A 20,915-nucleotide genomic window follows, 5' to 3' on the forward strand; every position below is an offset into this window, starting at 1 on the left:
ATAATGATACATGTGTAAATAAGTTTCCATTGTGGACTTTTTTCTTTTTTTCCCTTTGCTCTGTCTATATTTTTCGTCAATTTTCTTCTCATTCTACTCTTTTTTTCTGAAATCATGTCACATCCCAATTCTTAACACTCCCCCAAAGTTTTGGTAGGATACTCAGTAATAAAGTTTCCTTAAATAAGTGTGAAATCACAGAAATTCTTTGCTTCTTAGTAGAATAAATTGGAATTCCAAGGCTCCGCGGTGCAAATATTTTTCCATAATTGAGAGTTTATTATTTTATTGAAATGAAAATGGAAATACAGTATGAACACACTTTCAGGCCCATAATCTCCCAAACACTAAAGCCCTGATTTTAACTCATGGTGGAAAACTGTCGGAGGAGGTGGGGGGCAAGCTGATAATGTCAGTGTGAGGCCAAGGTCATTTTAACTATCAGGCCTCATTAACATTTGAAGGACAGAATGCACTCCTGATTTTCCCGCAGAATCGGGCAGCCCTCCCACACAATCCGTACAATTTCCAGCAGATTTTCCCGTCTGTAATTAAAGCGGGGATGGACCTCTTAAAGCGAGGTTGCATTCCCTGGTGGCACTTTTCACTCAACAACTGAGGAAGACTTGTTGGCTGCAGAGATGAGTGGAAGGGCAACCCTCCACTTTCCTGGTGCCAATCTGGAAGTCCTAGTGTAGGAAGTGAGGGCAAGAAGAGCACCCCTGGACAGAGGTGGCTGATAGGGTCACTGCCAACAGTATTACTCCCATGACCTCGGTTCAATGTAGAAAGAGGTTTAATGACCTCACAAAAGCAGCAAGGGTGAGTACAGCTCTTCATCTCTCCACCTCTCTCACCAGGACCTCACAATGCTCCTCTGCCCCCCCTCACAACTATTAACTCCCGTCCATCACATCGTTCACCATACAATCATAAGGGCATTCTAAAACATCTCTCTTGTTCATTTCAAATACACTCTCCTCTTCCTTTCTTCTCCTCACACTACACACTAGCACCATTCTCTTCTCACATACTACCATTTGTGCAATCACTAACTAGTCCCACCACTCCTTCTTCACTTCCCTTTACATTCATTACCTCCTCATCCTCATTCCATCTTGCTTCTTCTGCACCTCTCACCACATCGACTAGCACCAGCCCCACACATCTCCACTAACCTTCTCAACACACACTCACTAATTCTCACCCTTTCTTTCTGCAGGACAAGGTCGCGCTTAATGCCAGAAAGAGGAACAGGACAGCTGGAGGAGTCCCCAACATCATCGCCCTCACACAGGCTAAACAAGAAGCCCTGGAGATCACTGACACAGGCAAAGTCGTGAGCATTGGGGAAGAAGAGGCTGGTAGCATACTCAAGAAAGGTATCTGCATATTACTGGTATCCCTTCATTCAACTCAGTACAGACGTAGTAGGCTTTGCAACTTCAACCTGCATTCTCAAGACTGTCACTTGATCTTGTACAGCTTGTCTCTCCCATCCTAACTCTTCTCCCTTTTCTCTTTCTTCTAGGCACTTCTCAACATCAAGAGGCTACTGCAGAAGAACAGAACTCTGAGGAGCAGTCAGGAACTCCACCCTTCCCAGGCACTAGCTCAGACATTGGCATACCGTGTGAGGGGTCTGCACGTAGTGAAACACCCAGCACCAGTGGGCAACAGAAGCTACTTGTGGCAGGGACGGCCCAGGGTGAGCCGGACGGCAAGCCCTCTCCCAACTCTGCTGAGCAGGACAGGGATGAACATTTTGAGGACCCAGCCATGAGAAGAAAACAGCTGGCTTCACACAGAGGTAAATGGTAATGAAAGGTGCGCCAAGACATCTCACCACTATGGCTATGCGGAGGATTTTGTATGCAACCTCTGTGGTGTCATCTCGGATGGAATCATCACTCTGCAGGAGTAGCAGAGTTAGGAGATGTTCTTTAAAGCAAATCACTATAGATTGATCACTTAGGTGAGAAATGAATGGAAGGCATTTATTATGTTTGGCCTTAAATTGATCACCTTTGTCACATTGGCACTTTGCCTCCATTTCATGCCCAAGAAACGAGTGAAACAATATTCAATTTTGCACCCCACATATTTAATCAATTTCTTCTGCTAAATATTGATAATAACTTAAAAGTACATTCTTGCACTGTCTGTAATCTGCTTTATAAAATCACTTTCATCTCTCATTTAACTTATAGATGTGCATATTATTTTTGACATATGAACAATTATTAATCAACAAAGGCCTTTCCCCTTGATCCTCTATACTCCAAAATAAATTCTTAAATTCACACATGCTCTCTGTTTTACTCAATAAAGACCCAGGATTACCAAGACTGCTTTCATTACTAAAAAAAAAACCTATGTTGCAGTACCTTAAACATTTTAGCAAAATATTTTATCCAAATCATTACATGCGTGATTCACTTAGGAAAAAAGCTAGTCATACCAACTGAACTTTATAACAGTTGTTGTTTGTTTGAAGACTGCAGTATGCATATTAAATTGCTGACACTCAACACTATGCACTCTAATAATGAGCTGAAGAATGGCCATAATTTGACTAAGAAAGAAAGCATGTTGAGAATGTTATTTAACAAATAAGCACCATGCACCGTTCTGTACATACACTAATCATTTTATGTTGAACTACATAGTCCCATTTTTTGCTTTACCCAACATGTAAATGAGTCCCTTTTGATTCTGCACCAAATATCTCAAGCAAATGAATGTTACTGATTTCCCTGACTGTGTCAGTTTTACTCCAGAAACCTAAATGTCTGATGTCAAGATCAAGAAGAACAATCAAAGAGAATGAAGTGCAGGACCCAGCCAGGAAATTAACGGCACCGTAATCAGTGCAATGGTATTTGTGGTGATGCTCAAGTAGATCAATGAGGGGATTGGTTTAGTTATTTATGCCCCCTCCTGCTGGGGGAGGCCAAGTTTGCCAGCCAGTCACCCCGAATGTTGCCTCATTAATCAGGCTGGGATGGTAGCTGTGTATCATCTGTCAAACAAACCAATCAGGTGTTGAGATAAACCAGGTCTGATCCCCACTTGATACCCTTTGAACACAAGGGGTGCTCCGCCCCTTCACCCTTTATCTCATTAAAGTTAAAAAGCAAAATTAGTCTGAGACAACAGCGTGTTCAACGTTACCATGGATAGCTGATGATTCATTTTGACAATAAACACTCTCTTCTTATCTGGTAATACTTGATTGTTTTAGTTCTATCCACAAATGTATCAGATTTGACCTTTACCTAATCCCACTGTGCCCGCCCTTGGCCCCAGGACAAAAAAAAACAGGGAATTTAATCGGGATTAAAAGTGAACATGAAATTCCCTTCATATAAACAAATATAGATGAAAAATGGATAAAGAAGCCTACAGTTATCTAGAAGAAAACTTTACTGGCCCAGATTTTGCTGTGAAAGTAATGATGAGGCTAACAGTGTTCACTGTTACTTGTGTGCAAATCGGACAGCAACTTCCGGTGAGCGAGATGCGCAGTTAAACGTAAAAATCCGGAAGTTGCTGTCCGAGATGCTCTGCTCCTCCGTAAACTGCGCAAAAACGGCATCTTGCCGTTTGGCTCCTCACTCAAATGTACTGGACAAGGTGAAGTTCCTGTACTTACCTCATAGATACGGACTAAACTCACCAAAAAAAGTTAGGGCTTGTCCGTCCCAGTGTAAGTTCCTTTTTAACGTTGTGGTAAGTTTTAACTACTGCCAAACAACCTCCCTGGCACAGAAAATTAACCTTTACAAGTGTGGAGTCTCATTCCTTCAGCATTAATTATTGTTGGAGATTTCAAAAAAAATTAAATAAATGTTTTTTTTCTTATTCTTTCATAGAACAGCACAGAAGGAGGCCAATCGGCCCATCGTGCCTGTTCCAGGTCTTTGAAAGAGCTATCCAATTAGTCCCATTCCCCTGCTCTTTCCCTATAGCCATGTAAATTTTTTCCCTTCAAGTATTTATCCAATTCCCTTTTGAAAGTTATTATTGAATCTGCTTCCACCACCCTTTCAGCCAATGCATTCCAGATCATTACAACTCGCTGCGTAAAAAAATCTTTCCTCGTGTCACCTTTGGATCTTTTGCCAATCACCTTAAATCTGTGTCCTCTGGTTACCGACACCTCTGCCACTGGAAACAGTTTCTCCGTATTTACTCTATCAAAACCCTTCATGATTTTAACACCTCTATCAAATCTCCTCTTAACCTTCTCTGCTCTAAGGCGAACAACCACAGCTTCTCCAGTCTATCCATGTAACTGAAGTCCCTCATCCCTGGTACCATTCTAATAAATCTCTTCTGCATCCTCTTCAAAGCCTTGACATCCTTCCTAAAGTGTGGTGTCCAGAATTGAACCTAATATTCCATCTGAGGCCTAACCAGTGTTTTATAAGCATTTAGCATAACTTCCATGCTTTTGTACTCTATGTCTCTGTTAATAAAGCCAAGGATCCCTCATGCTTTTTTAACAGCTTCTCAACTTGTCCCATCACCTTCAAAGATTTGTGAACATACACCACCAGGTCTCTCTGTTCCTCAACCCCCTTTAAAATTGTACCACTTAGTTTATATCTCTTTCTGTCTCTTTTATCTCTCTCTCTTAATCCATTCTTTCTTCCCCTCTCTTTATTTTGCTTTCTATACCTGAGCTGACATTGAATTCACTATTTTAGCTTACTGGTTCAGACTCTGTGCTACTCATTAACGATTCTTCAATCTGATTGGTTAAGGAGATACACAGTTGCTTGCCCTGTCGAGGGTGCCATGTCATTTGGATTTCTCGCTGACAGCAACTTGCTGTGCAAAACCCTATAGAAAGTCTATGAGCAAGTGCAAGTCTAAAGAATGGCGGGCACCCTTCGTTCGCTGCTTACAGTTAAATCTGGCCCATTATGTTCTCTGAAGAAAAAGTAGTCAAAATGAATCAGAAAGAAGAAAAGCAATATGATATTTATATTTTAACAAAAGGCATATTCGAACATGATTTCCAGTTAAAATTCCTGCCTTGAATTAAATGTTGCAATAAAGTAGGTTCAGTTAATAAACACTGGGCAGTGTTTTCTGCTTGCTAAGGGCTATAAGGGTACATCACAGGAGAGAGCCACTGGACATATCTGTTCCATCCTTAATTTTGTCTCTTTGTGGAGGCCAGAAAGCCTGTTCTTTAGGGGTTGTTCCTTCTTTTCTTCTTTGCTTGGTCAGTTGATTCTGGAAAACATGCTGGAGTTCTGTTCTGCTCGTAACAGGTTTTTAACTCAGAAACACAAACCAAATATTGTGTCTGGGATAACAGCATTTTCTAGAGCTTCCCTTTAGTTCAGTAAGTGCACTGAGGGGGTGAAATTGGTGTTGGGCAGTAGGTGCAAAATGGGCACCAGCGAATCGGCAGCATGTTTTACATCGTGCTTGATTTTCTTTTCCAGAACCCAATGGAAAAGAAAGTCGGGCGGTGGTGTAAAATGGGCGGCCGAATCACCATCGCCCGCCTTGTACTGTCGTCCAAGACCAATTTCACCCCCTTAGTGTTATGGTACTCAACCATATGGGAAGGTCCCAGGTTCGATCCCTGCTTTATGTTGAGTTAGCTAATCTAACCTGGGATGGCAATAAAGAGATGTTACAATTAACTTTGTGCCCTCCCCCTCCACCAGGCAAGGAAATGGAAAATTGGCCAGGATACCTGTCTTGATCACTGTACAGTGACTCCTGCAGGAAGAATGGGTGTATGGACATCAGGTGAGAACAGGATTGGGACTTGCTTGTGATAGTTCTATTCCCACACCCCACCCTATGGATGAATAATGTGCTAGCACTCAGAGTCCAGGCCCTCACTTTGGCTGAGGTACTGCAGTGTTGCCACTACCCTTGGAACTATACCCCAGCAAGAATCACTGACTTCAAGAGAGGATGGAAAGGGGATGAAAACTGGAAAAAAAAATCTTCTAGTCAGTTAATCTCTGTCAAATAGCAATATGAAGAGAAAAATTGGTTAGCAGGCCAGCAGTGCCAGTGACCCAGCCCTTTTTAAAGTGGGTTTCTTCTTTACTGAGGCCTGGTAATAGACTGACATAACTAGCATTAGATGGAAGAGAATCCTATTTTCTTGTTATCATCAGGTCATAAACTGTTAATGGTTATCATGGCAGTCACACTGGGCTCGAACTTAGCAGGCCTGCGGGTTCCCAGCGGGTGGTCCTCTGGGAGCGTGGAAAACGCGGACGGCTAATTGCGTGCGTCCCCCACGCGATCGCGGGATAATTGAACTGATTAAGCCCTGCTTCCGGGTTCTCCGCTCCCCAGCTGCGTGCCGGCCGGCTGTGCATGCGCAGTGCCGTCGACGCGATGTAGGAGCTCCACTTAAAGGGGCAGTCTCCCAAAGCCCCTCCTGCTGCAATCATTAGGTTGCTGATGATGGCTCAGCCAAGGGGAAAGGCTGCGCCCCGTTTTTCCGACCTAGCGCTGCAGCTGATGCTGGAGGGCGTGAGGAGGAGGAGGGACACGCTCTTCCTGGAGGATGGACGCAAGTTCCCTGCCGCCGCCACCAGGAAGGCATGGGCAGAGGTGGCGGCGGAGGTGAGCAGCAGGGGCAACACCCCAAGGACTTGGGAGCAGTGCCGCAAGCGCTTCAATGACCTGACTAGGTCTGGCAAGGTGAGTACACCAACGCACCCTCCCACATCCCGTCCCCACCATCACGCCAAACAGATCACAACCCCTCCTGCACAGCCACCACTACGCTCCATCAGCAATCCTCACAGCCACTCATTCACCATCCTCGCCGTGCCCGCAAGTACCCACCGTCCCTGACCCCACCCGAACACTACCACACACCCCAATCCCCATGCAATGGGATGGGCACGTGGCCCACGCATCCTCCCATCCATCTGCCCCACGCTCAACCCAACCACACCGATGCTCGATGCGTCTCACGATGCAATACGCACCCACTCACGCATCTGTGTTTTGCCTTCACAGGAGAAGAGGAGCAAGAACAATCGCGAAAGGGCACGCACCGGAGGTGGCCCGCCGCAAGTGGTGGAGCTCACCGACGCCGAGGTGGAGGCGCTCGACCTCGCCCGCACGCGACATTGCCTGTCGGTGGCTGATGGCGAGTGTGTCGCTGCAGAAACGGCCGGTAAGGGAAAGCTGACACTCAACACCCATGATCGCGAGTGACCGTATCATCACCTGCCATCAGGCGCACTGTCAAGTTGGTCCACATGCCTCATAGTGCCCTCTGTTCTCTTGCAGGGCCGTCTGTGTGTGAAGCGATCGAGGAGGGCGATTCCTCAGAGGACATGGCGGTCTCTGAGGGTGCATCGTCACATCAGAGCCAACCATCCACCAGCGCAGAGACACGCACCTCGGTGGGTCCCCCTCGCCAACTAGTTGGGGTAGCACTTGGTGAGTCACCGCGCACGAGTGAGCATGAGCAGACCCTGGTGGCAGGGGCAGCCGCGGAGGGTCCGCGACGGAGGGAGCACTCATCTCCAGGCTCTGCTCAGCCGGACCCAGATGCTGAACCCAGGGGGCCACCAGTGAAAAGGAGAGTCGTCGAGGGCCACCAGCTAATTGCTGAGGTACTGGGAGAGGTGCCGCGCGCATTGTCCACAATTGCGCAGGCGATGGAGGAGTCCAACTCCTGCATGCGGGCATTGGTGGCGCAGGCACAGGAGGGTACCGGCGACACAGTGTCGCGGGTAGGTGCGGGACTGTCTGCGGTGGAGGACAGGCTGGCCTCCCTCGAGCGTCACGCACAGCTCCAGATCGAGTCCTTGCAGGCCCTGACAACGTCTGTACGGATTCAGGGTGAGCAACATTCCGCCGCCATCAACAAGCTGACGGATACACTAGGGGTGGCCTTGCAAGGCCTCACACATGCCATCCAAACTGCCGTCCAGCAGGGTGGAAGGGGTGATGTGGGCCGAGGTCACGAGAGGGATGGTGGTGACCGGGGACATGGAAGCGGGGACGCTTCTCAAGGCGCCCCCACGTCCCACCCGTTGCCCACCTCTCAACCAGTACCTGCAATGGTGCCTCCTCTCCAGGTGGCCGAGTCTGCCCCTGCCCCGGTGCAGGAGGAGCAGTCTGTGGAGGTGCCCTCACGGGCACCGAAACCCAGGGGCCGTCCGCCAAAAGCATCTACCCGGTCAAGGCGAGAACACGAGCAACCTGCCACTACCTCTGCTGGAGCCACAGGGGTAGCACCACGTAGGGGTACCCGGAAAAGAAATCCAAAGGCGTTATAATCACAAAGGGAATACACCAGGGTGTCTATTAATTTGTACATTTTTTTTTATATCATGTCACATTGGACATATTAAATAGTCTATTCTCACCACTCCTGCCACCTCTCGTCCATTCTTCCGCGGCCTGTGCAATAGGTGCGTTCCGTGGAGGCCATCATGACGGCGAACACCTGCTGCCGCCCATTGGGCACACTGCTGTGGGTGCAGGATTACTGGCAACACTCTTCAGTGGAGGGGGCTGGTATGGCCGCTCGCATGTGCCGGTGAGGAGATGCGAGCGCCTCGCAGTGTCTGACTCTAGGAGAACCGTTGACGTATGAGTGCGTCCCTGGCCCGGCGACCATCCCGGTGAGTCGTGGTTCGGCGCATGGGTCGTCCACTATCCTCTGGCGCGTCCTCCTCCTCCGCCTCCTCCTCCTCCGCCTCCCTCAATGTGGGTGGCGGGTGTGGATGGGGCCTCCTCCAGCGGCACCCCTCTCTGTTGGACCATGTTGTGCAGGGCACAGCAGACAACTATGATTCGTCCCACTCTGAATGGTGTGTATTGGAGCGCTCCCCCAGAATGATCAAGGCACCTGAAGCGCATCTTGAGCAGCCCTATGGTCTGCTCAATTGTAGACCTGGTAGCAGTGTGGCTGTCATTGTACCGACGCTCCGGCTCGGTGATGGGGTTCCTCAGAGGCGTCATGAGCCACGTGTGTAGGGGATACCCCTTGTCGCCGAGGAGCCAGCCGTTGCCGGCGTTGGGTGCCTGCAGGATGGGCGGGACGGCGGACTCCCTGAGGACGAAGGCATCGTGGCAGCTGCTGGGGTATCTGGCGCACACGTGTAGGAATCTCTGGCGGTGGTCACAGATGAGCTGGGCGTTCATGGAGTGATACCCCTTCCTGTTGATGAACAGCCCTGGCTCATGCGGAGGTGCCCGTATTGCGATGTGGGTGCAGTCGATTACACCCTGCACCCGTGGGAAGCCGGCCATGGCATGGCATCCAACCGCCCTCTCCATCTGGCTGCGCTCGTCCATGGCGAAGTTGATGTAGTGCGAGGCCCTGCGGAACAACCCATCGGTGACCTGCCTTATATGCACTTGTGTGCAGAGGACTGACAGACCCCGGTGATGTCCCCGGTGGCACCCTGGAAGGAACAGGATGCGAAGAAGTTGAGGGCAGTGGTGACTTTGACGGCGACAGGTAAGAAGATGCTGCTTGGTCCATCAGGGAGCAGCTCGTCGTTAAGGAGGCTGCAGATGTCGGCTACTACCTGGCGATTGACTCTGAGCCGACGTATGCACTGCTCCTCGGAGAGGTCCATGAAGCTGAGCCTCGGTCTGTACACCCTGTGCGGAGGGTAGTGCCTCCTGCGACGCATCTCTCTCTGCGGTTGCCCTCCCTCCTGCTGTCAGGTGGGTGTGCCACCGCACCGTGTTGGGGGGCCCCACGTCTCCGAGGCGGACGGCGTGGACTGCGAGGCTGCTGGGGCTGGTCATGCTGTTTGTCCTCCGACGATGTCAACGCACCACCCATCTGGCAGGTGTTGGTCTGAGGGGTTGTGCAGGGTAGGTGGGTGGTTCCTCGGACTGGGGCTGCGGTTTCGTGTCGGTCTGTCCTCTGGCTTGGCGGGGGGTGGTGGAGGGCAGGGGTTGCCCTATGTGACGCGGTGGCCTCCTGCGTGGGTGAGGGCTCTCCCCCGTGGAGTGCACCTTGGCACCTGCCACAGGCTGCTGGCTGCAACACGCCTGGTTGGAGAGGGACTGTTTCCCCCAGTGTGTGAAACTCATTGCCTTGAACCTAAAATCCCACACTTCCTCTTTTGACAGCTGCTTCAGCTCATTAAATTACCTCAACAAGCAAGGTAAGTACTCTCAAGTGGAACCCCGCTGGCTTTAATTGCCTGCGGGATTCCCACCAGCGGGGCCTGCATGCGCAGCCCCGCACGTCAGCGCGGTACCTGGAAGTGGCCGGGATTTCGTCGCGATCCGGTCATGTGACCGGATATCGGGATTTTCGGGGCCCCCCCGCTGGGAACCCGCCGGAAACACGACGCTAAAATCGAGCCCACTGTTTCTGATAACCATTAACAGTAGAACCTGGCCCAGGTTGTCTGATTTTATTTAACCAATTTGTCGCAGAGTCACGATAATTAGTGACTCTTTTATTGGGTTCTCTCAGAAAGTAACCATTTTATATGCCTTTCTCTTCATAAGTTACTTCCATTATTTTAGTGTTTAAAGAAAGTAATAAATGTGGCTCCTGGTGCACTTCTGTACCAAAGATGTCATTGTCAGCCAATTTTAACACAAGTGGTTAACTCGTTTATTTAAAACGGCTTAACACATCTGCTAAAACAGCAGACTGAGGAATGTCAGACGAGCATGTCAAGGGTTTGTCCACTAATATCACCAAGAGTCATTTCCAGCTATACTCTAGAAAATTAGTACTGTCTAAACTCAGATTTTGCTGACTTATCTACCGCCACCACAAGCCTGAAGGTGAAGGCCAAGCATGCCCATTAAGACCTTTTGATAAAATGGCAGTTGTACCTGCAATGACACTAAACTGCAATCCACGTCATGTTGTGTTCTACAAACACAGTTCAACAGCGTCGCAAACAATATAAAGTCAGACCCATTTGTCTCAAAGCTACCTGTCACGCTTCTTTCAGTTACATCAAGTTAATATGTTTTCACCAATGAAATCAGAAGGTCCAACTGAACACAGACTAATGTTACAGTGATTGGTTATTATTTTCTTAGTAGCATAATTACTCTACAGGGTGTTCAGCCAGCCAACAGATAATAAATCAGTTTAATTGCCTGCAACAGAAATCAAAAAAAATAAAAAGGTGGAAAACTCCAAAACTTCTCCATGCTGTGATTAATATACACTGTTTATTAGTTAAACAGAGGATAATAGATGGCTAGCAATGCGTTACATGGCAGTAATTTAAATTGTGTGATTTAAACTGCATGAGCGAGCTCGAGTGGTTTATGAACCTCAGAAGAGCCTTGAGATTCAGTTACTGCCTTAAACTCACTGCCAGATGTCTGTTATTCTTCATAATAATATAGTTTATTTTTTTTTTAATAACATTTTTTTACTTTTCTTGTCCTTACACATTGGGCAGACTGAATGCTGCAGAGGCATGATATGGGTGAAAGGGTAATGCAGTGAACAGTGACGTACGTGTAAGAGAAAGGCTAGCATTTCAAATACAATGAATTAGATGGGAGCCCTTTTTATGCACAGTAAGATCCCGTGATGACTGACTGGTTAATCTGTTTTTTTGGTTGTGTCAATTGAGGGAGGAATGTTGACCAAAATCCCAATTAAACTCCTTGCACTTCTTCACGTAGTGTCATAAGATTATTTACACTCATTCGAAAGCACTCCCTCATTATTGCTCTGATGTGTCAGCCTTTATTACGTACTAAAGACTTGGAAAGGGGTATGAAGCCATATCCCTTTGACTCAGAGGCAAGACTGCTAACGATTAAGCCATGCTGACAGTGAAATAATTAACTAATATACTATACAGAAGATATTGGATGGCTATCAACAAATTACAAGATACTAATTCAATCAAGGGGTTCAGTTGGCATCATAAATCGCAAAATGAATTCTAAACACAGTATATCCAATAGCTGTACAGGGATATTGGATTACTGCCTTTAATTCACAGGCAGTCATCAAACATTATTTATAATAAATGAAATAAGTACTATTTTTTATAAAAGATGTAATGGTGGTAGGTTCTTCTAATATTGCATACATGTTAATTAGAGCAATGCCACATGACACAGGGCCTCTTAGATTATCAGACTTTGCAATATGGATCGAGGACTTTTTCTGGTAGTGATTATGCAGAAATTTACTATCCTTCATATGTATACTTGTGTTCGCCCTAATTGACAACTGAGCATTGTTTCCATCTGGCACAGGCACGATGGGCTGAATGGCCTCCTGTGCTGTATCATTCTATGATTCTATGATTTAAGTATACATTATCCTTCTATAATTTATGTAAAAATTTTGTGTTGATGCCTTTAATTACCAATGAACTGTGAAGTAGAATTTGAGGAATGTAGAGCATTTTCCAATTCATTCTCTTCTCGGAATAAATTAAGGTATAGGATTTATTTTATTGGTGGCAAAAGCCTCCTTTACTGCTCAAAGTGTTAAATATTCATGATCTCAATGTGGATGAGAGATAATCTGCAAGACTTCGCTACCACTGAGCCCCCCATATTAGCCAACTGGATTCTAAATACAGCATTTGTGGCAATATTGAATGAGACAACTGTGTCAGAAAGCTCTCAATATGTAAAAAACAATAAATTCATTCAGAGAATTTCGACCTGTTTAAAAAAAGCTCTTCTAATTTCAGTTGATATTGGGCAACTGTACAAGTCATTTGTAAATCATCACTCTGATCATTTTATTATGATATCTCTGTATGTGAATTAAACAGCTGTTAAAATAATAGTCTTTGGTATAGTATGACAATTATAGGGTCATGCCAGGGGTAGATGAAAGTGTAGCAATATCAAGGAGAGAATCATGAATAGCTGCCTAGATAGTGAGTGCACACTTCAGAGATCACTACAATATGAAACATATCTAATAGGCACACCTCTCAACTGTTCTGTTACAATTGGGATATCCTGACGTTAAACAGTGTGCTGAGAAAAGTAGCACTAGTGAGCAAGTGTCAACGGCAAAATGAGCTGAACTCATCTAGAATTCCACCCTTTCAACATATTGCAGGTTGATGGGTATGTTAATGGCTGACATAATGCAGTTAATGCTGTTCTTTAACCTCTGGTATTTCAGTAGGAATCCAATACACACCTTAATCATATGTAAGGAGTCGCACAACACCAGGTTATAGTCCAACAGCTTTATTTGAAATCACAAGCTTTCGGAGCTTTGCTCCTTCGTCAGACTTCACCTGATGAAGGAGCAAAGCTCCGAAAGCTTGTGATTTCAAATAAAGCTGTTGGACTATAACCTGGTGTTGTGCGACTCCTTACATTTGTCCACCCCAGTCCATCACCGGCATCTCCACATCATGACACCTTAATCATAGAATCATAGAATGATACAGCACAGAAGAAGATACAGATCCATCGTGCCTGTGCCAGCTCTTTGAAAGAGCTATCCAATTAATTCCACTCCCTTCCTCTTTTCCCATAGCCTTGCAAATTTTCCTTCTTCGAGTATTCATCCAATTCCCTTTTGAAAGTTATTACTGAATCTGCTTCCACCACCCTTTCCGGCAGTGCATTGAAGATCGTAATAACTCGCTATGTAATTTTTTGTTCCTCATGTGGTCTCTGGTTCTTTTGCCAATTACCTTGGGCACGATTTTAACATTGAAAAACGGGGGGGGACATTGAAAATCGCAACCATTTCAGATCTACCCTAACCCGCCCACAACCCTCCTCCAACCCGCCCACTTCCAGTTTTCATCGGGGCGGGACGAAGGTGCAACTGAGCCTTGTTAATGATCTGGCCCACCGAATTCAGGGTTCCTGGTCAGGCAGAACACAGTTTGAATGTGTTCTGTCTCTTCAGCTTCCAGGCAAGGGGGAACCAGGACAATTGGTCTCGTTATCTCACAGATATAGCTTTTATGCCATGGTCCATCTGCACACTGCCTAAAAAAATGTTGTTTGCAATATTAGCATATGAACACTTAATGTGTCCATATAATATTTGTTTGTTATTTTAACATAAACATTGTCTCATTTATTTTAAAGTTATCTGCAGCCCATTTTACAACCACCTGATTCTCTTTTCCATTGACTGTCGATTCGTTAATGCTCATTTTGTGCTACTGCCAAAGTTGAATTTCACCCCACACTGTTTGTAACATGTGCAATTTTTAAAGGATCAGATGAACCAGGTTGTGTGCATTTTGTAACCATGGAAGTCAGAATGTTGATAACTCATAAAAGAATTGGAATTTGTATGGCATCTAATAGTATGTTTGCAATTGCATCTTGAGGGCAAATCAGACCCAAAATTGTCCAAAAATCAAAAGAGTAAATCATGTCAATGAACTGTCCTGAATCAATACTTGTATGCCTTAGATGTATTTTAAAAATCCATGACTGCTTTATAATGTAAATGGCACAGCATTGTAACATTTAGGTTGTTCCCTTTCTCTGACTATTAACAATGCAAAATTACTCAAAGTGGCATTTTTGCACAAAATTGCGTGGCACAACCATAACTTAGATAACTTTTTGTAGACCATATTTTTAAAAATGAGCCCGAAGAATAATAATAAACACATGGCAGACTAAACATTTTTAAAAAGTTTTTCTTCCGTATTTGAATCAGTTTCTCCATTTCGTACAAAAATATGCAATTTTCATTTGCTTGTGAATGCTTACATAATGTTTCCCGAATGGGGTTTATCTGAATGGCTGCCAATGCCAGCTTATGTGACAAATATAATACAGCGTTTCCTGCATGGCACCTAACAGAATAAAGATTGCCAAGAAATTAGAGAAAAATTATGCTAAAGTCATTATTAATTCAGTGCCAAGTTTACTTATTAGAGGAGGCCCATTTTTACAATCCACAAAATGTTTCCATAGCAAAGAGATACACTACGCACAGTTTTCAGCCCCTAACACTTACCTTAAAGTCCCCATTCTTGGTTCTCTTATTCCTCTGCCTAGGTTTGAGTTATACTCCTTCATGAGAAAAACTGTAAGCAAAGTCTGCATTTTAATGACCAGCGAGCAAGTAACAATGCTGGATATAAACTTTTGGAAAGAGTCCCCCTCATTACCATGTCTCCGAAACACTTTTCAGAAGCGAAATGTTTGGATCTTTTTCCTGCACCCAACGTCGTAAAGTTGGCATAGGGCCCTTTTCCCCAATAAATATATTCTTGCCAAATCCTATTAAGGAGGCAACTCTCTAGCCAAAATCTTTTACTAGCTGCCAAACCTCTACTAAATAATTCAATTCAATTTGCAATTATTTGTTCAATGAGATCATATTAGATCCTCTGAAACACAGGATTAACATTAGTTCATACGGCTCCTGTTTTCAGTTTTGAATAAGCTACCAGGGCAGAATATTTGGCCTAACTTATAAAATAAATGACACCACGTGAACAATAAATGAGATTGAGGCAATGGGTTGGAATTGCCTGTGCTTTGCTGCATTTTTCAGGGGTACCTGGGGTGGCTAATGGAGGAAAAATCAGAGGAGGTTGAAGCCCACCTTTGGGTCGTTGCCCCAAACACTCAACAGCGGATTTTCCTCAGGCCCTGCTGGGACCTAATATCATCAGCTACCCCACCACATTTAATGGGGTTTGCTATAGGGTCACATTTCCCTTACTTTCCCTATAGCTGCTGTGGTAGAAACCGCCTGAGAGAAAGAAGTGTTGGGGGCTGTTTACCACGGTCTAGAGGCGCTCCATAGCTGAAGACCATAGGGACTAGGTAAGTATGTGTTTTATTAGTGTTAAAGTTGGTTTTAATTATTTTTAAGTAACTTCTGGTGAAGTTTCTTTTTTAACTTTTCCCTAAGGCTTTTTAAACTTTCATAATTCTTTGAAATATTTTTAATGTATTTGTACAGATTTAAAAATTATTTTAAAAGTTTTTTGTTACCATATTTTTAAGTTTTACTCTTGCAGTTTGGGACTTGAGAAGCAGTAAAGTCTCCCTTAGGCCTCTTCCGTTCCTCTGCTTTGAGGAGCAGGAAGAGAATGAGGAACAGGCATCCCACCTCAGGGATGCCAAGCTAAACAGACATTGTAGATGGCCTCCAGCCCCTATCAACTGGCATCCACAACTCCCCATTTGCAGCTACAGTTAGGCTCCTTCATTATGATCCTCAGCAGTGCTTGAGAAGGCTGTGTCTACCTCACAAAGGAAAAACTGAGTTGTGTCAGTTGCCAAGCAGCTCAAAAGGGAAATCCACAACCAAGATTTGAGCCTGCTGCCAAATGATCCTGCCACCATGATCCCCTTTTAGTAATAAGCTCAATTCAGTCGCTGGTTGACATATAGCTCTCCTGCAGAATTACCAAGGCTCACATTTGGAGATCATTCTGCTACTTTTGGTGCAACATTCTCCACCTTGTTCCAAATCATTCTGCACGTATCCTGTCAGTGACAAAAAAATCTCACTGATGTCAAACCTGACAACCTTCCTACTATTTAAGATTCCCCTTGGTGCCTACTCTGATGGCCCTTTTCAATCTTAGCCTCCACCTCTCCTAATATGGCAAGAGATTCTGGTGAACAGATAATTGGGGGATTAAGGTGGAACTTCTTTGTCTTTGGCTATGGGCAATTTCGCCTTTGAGACAAATGTAGAGAGAATGAAGGTATCCTGTGTGCCATCGTATGGAATACAATCCAGGTTTCAGAAGGCATTCCCTAATGGGTTTGAGGTAGCATTCACTGTCAAGGCCACCTCCTTCCATAGGCCTGATCATGCCAATCATCGGCTTTCTTCCCTGAGGGCTAAAAGCTGGGTCTTCTTTTGTTGGACTACAGACAGTAACACCTCAACTGACGAGTTTATATAATTGTGGGCTTGATGCCCTGAAGAAGCACCAGCCTCAGACATTATATTGATGCACATTGTCATAATGGCAAAATGGCTGTCTTGATCCTCCCAGCTGTTGCAGCAGCCCTGGATTTTCTACCCCCACCAATGTAGGCTTCCTGTAAATGGCTCTAATAGGGTCTCAAACTCACTGTGAATATATAATGAAGGTTCACTGAGGAAAATTGGGCTGTAAATGGCCTGATGAGGAAAATGTGTCCATTTTATGTTGTAAAGGAAAAATCAGCATCTGGCGCAGTAAATAGGGAGTCAATATAAGGTATTGGAACATGACTCCTGGTTGGTGAGGAGAACGTTGCTGATTTTGGGAACGTTTTGGTAACTAATATGTTTTTTCTGCAATGTGGTAAATCATGAGTTCATCACGTCTCTAAGTACTAAACAGTCAATTCAGTTTTACTTGGTTTTACTAGCTAACATAAGAAAGCATGGAATGACAAAAGGCTATTGTCCCATCAAAACCATTCGTACTGCAGATCACATATGATGTACTCTAACACAGACTTCATCTCACTCATTTAATCTCCTGAAGGAAATTTCTTCATAAATACTCCATAATCTGCAAAGATTAGTAAGCAAAGCTTCAGAATATTCTTCTATTTTCACATCATCACTGTTCAACCTTGCCCTCCACAGATAACATTCCCTCCTGCTCTAGCAGCACAGGAACTATCATGTCTCATAAATTATTTAGTCACCTCAGCCTTATTATCTACAATCCCATTCCCAAATAGATATTTATCCAGGTCCTTTACAAAGGAATTAATCAACTCAGTCACAACTGCTTTAGCTGGGTGCATGTCCCATGTTTCCACGACTGTATGGGGAAAAAATGTTTCTTCTAATGTCATGGGGGGATTTTAACTAGGAGCGAGTTTTGGACGGGCAGGTGATGGGGTGAATGTCAAAACCGTCCAACGTCATCAGTTTGAGATCTGAGCTATTTTAACTCCCGAGCCTCAATTACGTACCACTGTAACAGACAGAAAGAGGTAACTGGCCGGCTAGTTAAAATTGCAAGGCTCACAGGCTGCTCGCAGCTGGAAGGTAAGTGGCAGGGAGATGGTTTTGGTGGGAAGGTGGGTGGGAGCCTGGGGCAGCAAAGGCTGAGACATGTTAAATAATTACTTTGTGTCAGTATTTACAGTAAAGGAAGAGGATAGCATGTTGGACACCCCAAGAAAACTAATTTTGAATCAGGGATGGGAACTCACCATAATTAACGTAAGCAAATTAACGGTAATGAAGAAAATAATGACACTAAAGAGTGAAAAAATCCCCAGGACCAGATGGTTTCCACCCCTGGGTTATAAAGGAAGTAGGTGAGAACATTGCAGAAGCCCTAACTATAATCTTCCAAAGTTCTCTTGATTCAGGAACCGTTCCTTTAGATTGGAAAATTGCACATGTCACTCCACCATTTAAGAAAGGTGAGACAGGGAAACCAGGGAATTATAGACGAGTTAGCCTAACATCTGTTGTCGGGAAATTACTAGAGTCTATGGTTAAGGATAGAGTGACTGAACACCTTGAAAGTTTTCAGCAGATTAGAGAAAGCCAACATGGATTTGTAAAGGGTAGGTTATGCTTGACAAACTTGATTGAATTTTCTGAAGAGGTGACTATAGTAGTGGACAGGGGATTGTCTAAGAATGTTGTTTATATGGACTTCCAGAAGGCATTCAATAAAATCGCTCATAACATGTTAGCTAAAATTGAAACTCATGAAATTGAGGGCAATTTATTGACCTGGTTAGGAAATTGGCTGAGCGGCAGGAGACAGAGAGTAGGGATAATGGGCAGGTACTCAAATTGGCAGGATGTGACTAGTGGTGTCCCACAGGGATCTGTGTTGGAGCCTCAACTATTCACTATATTTATTAACGACTTAGATGACAGGATAGAGTCAGATATCCAATTTTGCCGATGACACAAAGATAGGCAACATTATAAGGGGTGTAGATGGAAGCATAAAATTACAGAGTGATATTAATAAATTAAGCAAATGGGCAAAACTGTGGCAAATGAATTTCAATGTAGGTATGTGTGAGGTCATCCACTTTGGACCTAAAAAGGATAGATCAGAGTACTTTCTAAATGGTGAAAACCTCGAAACATTAAAAATGTCATGAACAGGTACAGAAAATAATCAAAAAACTAATGGAATGCTGGCCTTTATATCTAGAGGACTAGAATACAAGGGGGTAGAAGTTATGCTACAGCAATACAAAGCCCTGGTTAGCCCACACCTGGAGTACTGGGTTCAGTTCTGGGCACCGCACCTTGAAGGGAGTGCTACATAGATTTATTAGAATGATACCTGGACTCCAAGGGTTAAATTACGAGGTGAGATTACACAAACTAGGATTGTCTTCTCTGGAATTTAGAAGATTAAGGCTTAATTTGAAACTATTTCTGCTGGATGGGGAGTCTAGGACTAGGGGACCTAGCCCAAACATTATAGCCAGTACTTTTAGGAGTGAAGTTAGGAAACACTTCTACACGCAAAGGATGGTGGAAGTTTGGAACTCTCTTCCGCAAATGGCAGTTGATGTTTGTTCAATTGTTAATTTTAAATCTGAGATTGATAGATTTTTGTTAAGCAAAGGTATTAAGGGATATGGGGCTAAGGCACGTATATGGAGTTAGGTCACAGATCAGCCATGATCTCAATGAATGGCGGAACAGGCTCGAGGGGCTAAATGGCCTGCTCCTGTTCTCATGTTCCTATTTCCATTGTGGGGCCCAGAGCAGCTTCATGTTCCTCTTGATGGCTCCACAAAGGAAAGTTTAATACTTATTTTTTATGACTGCTATAGTTTTCAAAGCAGATTTCACTGATAAGTGTGGCTGTAATTGGCACCTCATTCAGACCTCAGTTAAAAGGCCATCAGCAGGGATCTATTGACATACTAGCATCCCGATTTGCATGCATATGTGAGGCTCCTGCCTGATTTAGGCAGGCACCTCATCCTTCGCCAAAAACAGCGGCATTAAAATCTCTTGCAGAACGGGAACTGAGCCATTCTTTTTGAATTGCCACCCCCGTCCCAGTTTCTGCTGAGCAGGGGAAACTAAAATTCCCCCCCCCCCCCCCGCCCCCCTTCGCTGAGTCCCGTTGAGGCTTGTTAGAGTGGCATTTTCGACATCTGAGCTGAGAACGGGTCTCCAGCTCTCCCTGTCTGCCATGGCAAATGGATGGCACAATGAAGCATACTGGGGGAGGAAAGAAAGCAAAATAAATTTTAGACTGCTGGCAGGTCCAGGAAATGACAGTCCCCTTAGGTAAGCCCATTCTGAATGTTTTCAGATGACAAATTTGATGCTGATTCAAGCACCAACAACATCAACTTGCATCTATAGCACCTTTAACTTAGAAGAACACCCCAAGGTGCTTCACAGATGTGTAAGTCAAAAAATGGACACTGAAACAAAACGATGTGAGATTATTTGGGATGAACAAAAGGTGAATATTTAGGAGGATCTTAAAGGAGGAGAGGGAGGTGGAGAGGTGGAGGGATTTGGAGAAGGAATTCCAGCCCATGGGGCCTATAAGCGGGTGAAGGCACGGCTGCCAATTGTGGAGCGAAGGGAGGGAAGGATGCACAAGAGGCCAGGAGTAGAGTAACGGAGACTTCAGGATGGAGGGGGTTGTAGCGCTGGAGAAGTTTACAGAAATAGGGAGGGGCAAGGCCATGGAGGCATTTAAACATAAGGATGAGAGTTTTAAATTTGAGCAATTGAGGGACCAAGGCCAAGGGCAGGGGTAATGGGCGACTGGGACTTGGTGTGGGATAGGATATGGGTATCACAGTTTTGGATGAGCAGAAGTTTACGGAGGGTGGACAATGGGAGGCTAGCTAGAAGAGCACTGGAATAGTTGAGTCTGAAGGTGACAAAGACATGAATGAGATGGTCTGAAGTAGAGGCAGAGGTGGATGATGTTACGGAGGAGGAAGTCTTTGTGAATAAGAGGATATGGGATCGGAAGCTCAGTCTAGTTTCGAATAGGATGTTGAGGTTG

General features: G+C 44.9%; 1 protein-coding gene across 7 annotated transcripts in view; it reads right to left on the reverse strand.

The window, feature by feature from the left end:
* LOC137340905 (histone deacetylase 9-like) overlaps positions 1-20,915 on the reverse strand; it is a 641,963-nt gene that overhangs the window by 133,695 nt on the left and 487,353 nt on the right. The window lies entirely within an intron of this gene.

The sequence above is a fragment of the Heptranchias perlo genome, chromosome 2, assembly GCF_035084215.1.
Source record: "Heptranchias perlo isolate sHepPer1 chromosome 2, sHepPer1.hap1, whole genome shotgun sequence".
In the NCBI taxonomy this organism is placed as follows: Eukaryota; Metazoa; Chordata; class Chondrichthyes; order Hexanchiformes; family Hexanchidae; genus Heptranchias; species Heptranchias perlo.